Source organism: Hevea brasiliensis, chromosome 5 (genome assembly GCF_030052815.1).
Source record: "Hevea brasiliensis isolate MT/VB/25A 57/8 chromosome 5, ASM3005281v1, whole genome shotgun sequence".
Classification (NCBI taxonomy): domain Eukaryota; kingdom Viridiplantae; phylum Streptophyta; class Magnoliopsida; order Malpighiales; family Euphorbiaceae; genus Hevea; species Hevea brasiliensis.
In genome coordinates this window covers 103,688,776-103,695,470 of record NC_079497.1, presented here as the reverse complement: position 1 = coordinate 103,695,470, position 6,695 = coordinate 103,688,776, and positions in this window count along the sequence as shown.

Below are 6,695 nucleotides of genomic sequence, written 5' to 3'. Positions count from 1 at the left end.
CCTAGATACTAATAGTAAATCGCAAATCCTCATTCTAAAAGAAATTCAGACAGTCCTTACATTTCGTTGTCTTATTTTTTTTTTATTAATTTTTTATTATTTTGAAATAAATTAGATAAACATTTTAATTTTATACCATCAACATATTTTAAACTCAATAATATATATATTAATCCGATTTTAATAGAAAAAAATTAAAGTGTCTATTTTTATTAAAATATTTATTAAAATAGTAACGATTCTATGAATAAATATCAACCATTATAGAATTATTATCACCAGTCAATCAATACCTGCCCAATTAATATCAAGCAACCGATTTTCTCATTCAAGATTGTGACCCAACATATCACCCATAGATATGAGGGGAAAAAGTCCATATTTTAATTGAGCCCTCTTGAGTTGAATTTCTGCTTCCCTAACTTTTATATTGACAAAGATAAGGGACTATCTACATGCCATTTAAATAGAGGCTTTTGTGAAACCTTTTTATTTTTCATTCATTTAAAAAGAAATTTTAAATATTAAGAATATAAATATGGACTAGAAAGGCAAGAATATATTGTTAGAATTTTTTATTTTTAATTAATTATATAATTAATGAGTAAATAGTTATGGCATTACAAGTAAAAAATAATTTACTTGAAAGGACCAAATATATTGTTATAATTAAAGGAAGTATCCAACTTAGGGATGATAACAAGTAGGGTACCCGCGAAAATCACCGTGCCCGAACTCGATTAAAATTATCAAAATTTAAACTCGTCCCAAATCCGATTATTATTACCCGAAAAAAATTAAAACCCATTTAATTTTATATATTTTAATTAAAATTTTGCATAAAAAATTATTTTGATTAATAATTTATATTTTAAAATTTTGATAATTTCATAAATATTTAAATTTCATTTTATATAAAATAAAATATATAAAAATTATAAATTTTATATAAAAATATATATATATTATATATTTAATTAAGTATTTATATAAACAAGTTCAGGTAACGGATACCCAACATGTAAAATCTGAACCCGACATCCATTATGATTATTATTTTTCAAACTCAAACTCGTCTCAAACCTGATTATATAAAATTCAAACTCATCCGATTAGGGTTCGATCGAATCTGATACCTGCAAAACTTGACTCATTGCTATTCCTAATTCAAACATTTTTATCAAAGAGAGATTCTAATAGACCAAAATAAGAAAATAACTGAAAACTTCAAATTATGACTAAAATATACTAATATAAAGTTGCAATTAGAGTTGTGAGGTCATGTAATAAATATATGAATTATTAATTAAAAAAATATAAAAAACTATTTTATTTAAGGATTCTGTGTCATATGGAGATCATCAAGAATGATATTAAGGAGAGAGAATAAATTTTCTTCTCCAAATAAACAGCCATAAGCGGAGCAGTTGTGATATTGAATATGGCTCTCAATGGTAGGATAATTATTGAGTAATGCTCTGCATGCTTTTCGGATTTCCAAACTGATTCAATAACAGTAGTGAACTGAATTTATTTTAATTTGATTTTAATTTTTATTAAAAATTAAATTGAAATCAACTAAAATCGAATCAAAGTTAAACTGAATTAAATTTGTATATGTATTTTTTATAATTTTTTAAATATATTATATATTTTTAATATAACTATGTATTTTTTTATACATGTTTATATAATTATAGATTAAATATAACTTAATATTATATTTCATGTTTTTACTTTTTCTTAATAATTTTTATTATAAATACATTAAACTACTTTATAATATTTAATTATAACTTTACTATTATACTATATATATATACTTAATTCATAATTATATTTATATTTTATATTTAAAAATTATATAATTAATAAATAGTTAAAAAATATATTATATGATATATTTATATTATTATACTATATAATATGTTTAATTCTAAATTATATATGTATCTTATAATTAAATATTATATAATTTAAAAATAATAAAAAAATATATTATATGATATATTATGTATTAATAAGATATTTTAAAATTTAAATACTAATTAAGTGTATTTTTTTATAAAAATAATTATATATAAAATTATTTTAAAAATTAAAAATTAAATTATAACAATTTCAAATTTAATCAAATTAAAATTAAAAAATAAAAAATTATATTAAACGCTAAATTAAAAATAAAATCAGAAGTACAAACCTCTAATGAGCATTCTACTGTTTGTCGCCAAACGAACCTTCTGCCTTTGATGCATAGGGTAATAAATAGATGACAAGTATTAGATAGCGGCTGTTGGGGTAATAAATATTTGACTTTATGATTTTTTTTTTCAAATATTTGATTTTTGTTGGCAGCCGCCAACTTTTACGCTTCCAAGTTCGAATGACTGAATTTGGGAATTTAATAAAAATTAAATTACAAATTAATTTTAAAATATATTAAAATATAAATTAATTTTTATTAATAAAATAAATCACTCTATCTATATTCGAAAGCTGATTTAAAGATAAGAGTTTTACCTAAATTTTTTCTTTAGTATAAAATTTCTATTTTAAATAAATGTAGATAACACATTTTTTATATTTAAATTTAAAATTTGAAAATATAAAATTTATGGATAAATATATATATATATATATAATTATTTAAATATGAAATGTTTTAAATTTAATTATTAAAATTTTTTACTTTTAAATGTAATTATAAAATATAAAAAAGTTTCGAATTCTTTTTTGAAAAATAAAGATAAAAATCCCATATTTTTTACGTCACAAGTTATGCCAACATCTGCAAATGAATGAATTTAGTGGTGGGGTGTGGGTGGCGGCCGGATAAGTTGACCCTCGGACAAATGATGTTTCATTATGCGATGATATCTATACAAAAAAGATTCAAAGTTATAAATATAGCATACGGACAAATGTTGACTAAACCTTTAGAGAGAGAGAGAAAATGCCAGCCAATGCATGGATTTGGCAGAGCCAGAAGGACCCACAATGGCCATAATTCGACAACGCGAAGCAAACCCACTTAGACCATTCAGCAACTTCCTGCCTTTTGCTGCTTTGCTCGTCAGCAATCTGGAGGAGGAGTGGTTGTCTGCCATTGCTGTTATATCTTCCCACACCAAATTCATAATTTATTCTCATCTCCGACTCCAACCGATCTCCCATTTCCTCTTCTTTTACCTTCTTCATCTCCATTGCCCTTCGCCCTTCTCAGGCAGTCTTTTCATGGGGCTGGCCAGGGTGTTTAGAATAGAAAATAGCTAGTAGGTGAACAAGCTAGTTATTAATGGGCATGATTAATTTGCATGCTAAATATTTCCAATGCATCAACTCAGTGATGGACGCATGTATGGGCACAGGAGGCATTGGGCCTTGAGATTTTAAATTTTTTTTTAATAATATAATGATATTTTCTAAAAATTTTTATTTTCTACTATTATCTATTTAGATTTTAATAGGGCACTGAACCTTCTAATATTTTAAAAGCTTTTAAAAATTTATTAGTAATTTTGTTTAAAAAAAAATCTTTATTGTATTATCAAAAAAGATACCAACAATCAAACATAAATCCTCTTTCTAAATAAAATTTTTAGACAATCGTTGCATTTTGTTATCTTATTCTTAGCTAATTAATACTTTCTCATATATAAAAAAGTGAGTATTCCTTATAATATAAAAAGTGAATCACATACGATTGAGAAAGGTGATATATATGCATCGGGTACACTTAATAATTTTTTATTATTCTCTATTAATTCTATTCACTATTTTGAAATAAATTGGATAAATATTTTAATTTTATGCCATCAATATATTTCAAGCTCAATAATCCATATTATTAAACATTTATTAAAATTTTCAATTAATAACAATTTTATTTAATTTTTAACAACCGATTTTGTTAAAAAAAATAAGGTGTTTATTTTTGTTACTATTTATTTATTGAATTTTTTTTATTTTTATATTTATGTAACAATTCTATAAAAAAAAAAAATCAATCATTATAGAATTATTAACACCAGTGAATCAACTTGCCCAATTAACACCAAGCAAGTGATTGTTGAGTACTTTATTACTGATATAGAAAACCTTCTTTCTAATTCAAGATTGTGACCTAACATAACGAGTAATCCACCTGTAATTATGAGGGGAAATTTTCATTTTTAATTAAACCCTCTTAAGTTGAATTTCTGCGTTCATCACTGTATATTTTTAATATTGACAAAGATAAAATACTCTCTACATGAAATAGAAGCTTTTGTGAAACCCTTTTATTTTTCTTTCCTGATAATTAAAAAGAAATTTTCATCTAAAAAATTAAGAATATAAATATGGACTAGAAAGACAAGAATATATTGTTAGAATTTTTAATCTTTAATTAATTGTATGCTTAATGAGTAAATAGTTATGGCAATAGAAGTAAAAAATAATTTACTTGAAAGGACCAAATATATTGTTATAATTAAAAGGGAATATCCAAACCTTTGACTAAAATATAGTAATATAAAATTGTCATTATAGCGGTGAGATTTTAAATTTAAATTTCAATTAAAATTAATTATATAAAAAAGTATAGTAAATATACAAATTATTAATTCAAAAAAAAATTATAAGAAACTATTATTATTTAAGGGTTATGTGCTATATGGAAACTATCAAGAATGATACCAAAGCAGAGAGAATGAATTTTCTTCTCCAAATAAATAGCCACAAGAGAAGTAGTTGTGATATTGAATATGGCTCTCAATGAAGGATAATTGTTGAGTGTTGTGCATGGTTTTTGAAATCTCGAACTGAATCAATAAGACTTGAAGATATTTTGATGCTTTGGTTTTGTTTTGGTTTTTTCTACTAAAAACCAAATTGAAATCGATCAAAATCGAATCGAGAATTGAATTAATATATGTATTTTTCATGATTTTTTAGATATATTATATTCTTTTAATATAATTATATATTTATATATATATATATATATGTATAATTATTAATTAAATATAACTTAATATTATATTTTATTCTTTTATTTTTAATAATTTTAATTATAAATACATAAAATTATTTTATAATTTTTAATTATAAGTGTACTATTATTCTATATATGCTTAATATATAATTATATTCGTATCTTATAATTAAATATTACATAATTAATGAATAGCGAAAAGATATATATTATATGATTGCTACACATGTATCTTGTATATAGTTAAATATTATATAATTTTTAATAAAAAATAATTTACTCTTGAGGTTTCATTATGTTAGAAAATATCCCTTAATCTAAATTATTTGTTATTTCAAATTTTATTTTATTAACAAAATGATTTCTTCAACTAAATTTTATATTTAAGTAAGGATTTGTTTTATATTTAAATAATTATATAATTTTATTATAAAATATAATTATACAAATAAAAATTATTAGTTATATATTTAAACAACTCTTTATGATGTATAATTATTTAAATGTAAAGTATTATCCATCAGTATAAAATTAGCTATATCGATATAAGTAATAATTAATTAAATATAAATATTTTTTATATTATTATTTAATATATATTTCTATTAAATATAAAATAATTATTATAAGAGTTAACATCCAAGTAAGTGATGGTTGAGTAATTTAATTCAAGACTGCGACCTAACATAACAAATAATCGACCTGCAAATATGAGGAAAAAGTCCATATTTTAATTGAACCCTCCTAAGTTTAATTTTTGGGTCTCTCACAACGTCAACTTGCATTTATAAGGTACCCTCTACATGCCATTTAAATAGAGGCTTTTGTGAAACCTTTTTATTTTTCTTTCCTAATATTCAAAAATAAATTTTCATCTTAAAAATTAAGAATATAAATATGGACTAGAATGACAAGAATATATTATTAGAATTTTTAAATTTTAATTAATTATATAATTAATGAGTAAATAGTTATGATATTACAGCTCCGTTAATTTCACGAAAAATATTTTTTTGAAAAATATTTTTTTGTATTTTTTGACATTTAAGGCATTCAGAAAAATTAATCAATGAACAATATTTTTCTACTTAAAAGAAAAATTAAGTCATTTTTTAGAAAAATAATTTTTATTTTTTAAACAAGAAAAAATTATTTTTTATTTTCTAAATTTTGATAATTTTATTATAATATGAATACACTTATACATGTATAAAATAAATATATATCATTAATTAAACATTACAACCAAATAAAATAAAATATTTTCTTAAAAATTATTTTTTAAAAAATATTTTTAATAGAAAATATTTTTCATATATAAATTATTTTTGGTGAAACAAACAGAATTTACAAGTATAAAAAAAATTTAGTTGAATATATTGTTATAATTAAATAGGAGTTTCCAAACCTTTATATCAAAGAAGAGATTCTAAAAGACCAAACTAAGAAAATAATTGAAAATTTTAAACTGATGACCAAAATATAATAATATAAAGTTGTAATTAGAGCTATGAGTTGTCAATTTAAATTTCAGTTAAAATTAATTATATAAAATGGTAGAGCAAATGTTTGAATTATTAATTTAAAGCAAAATTTATAAGAAACTATTATTATTTAAGGATTCTGTGCCACATGGAAACTATAAGAATGATATTAAAGCAAAGAGAATGAATCTTCTTCTCCAAATAAATAGCCACAAGAGAGTCGTTGTCATATTGAA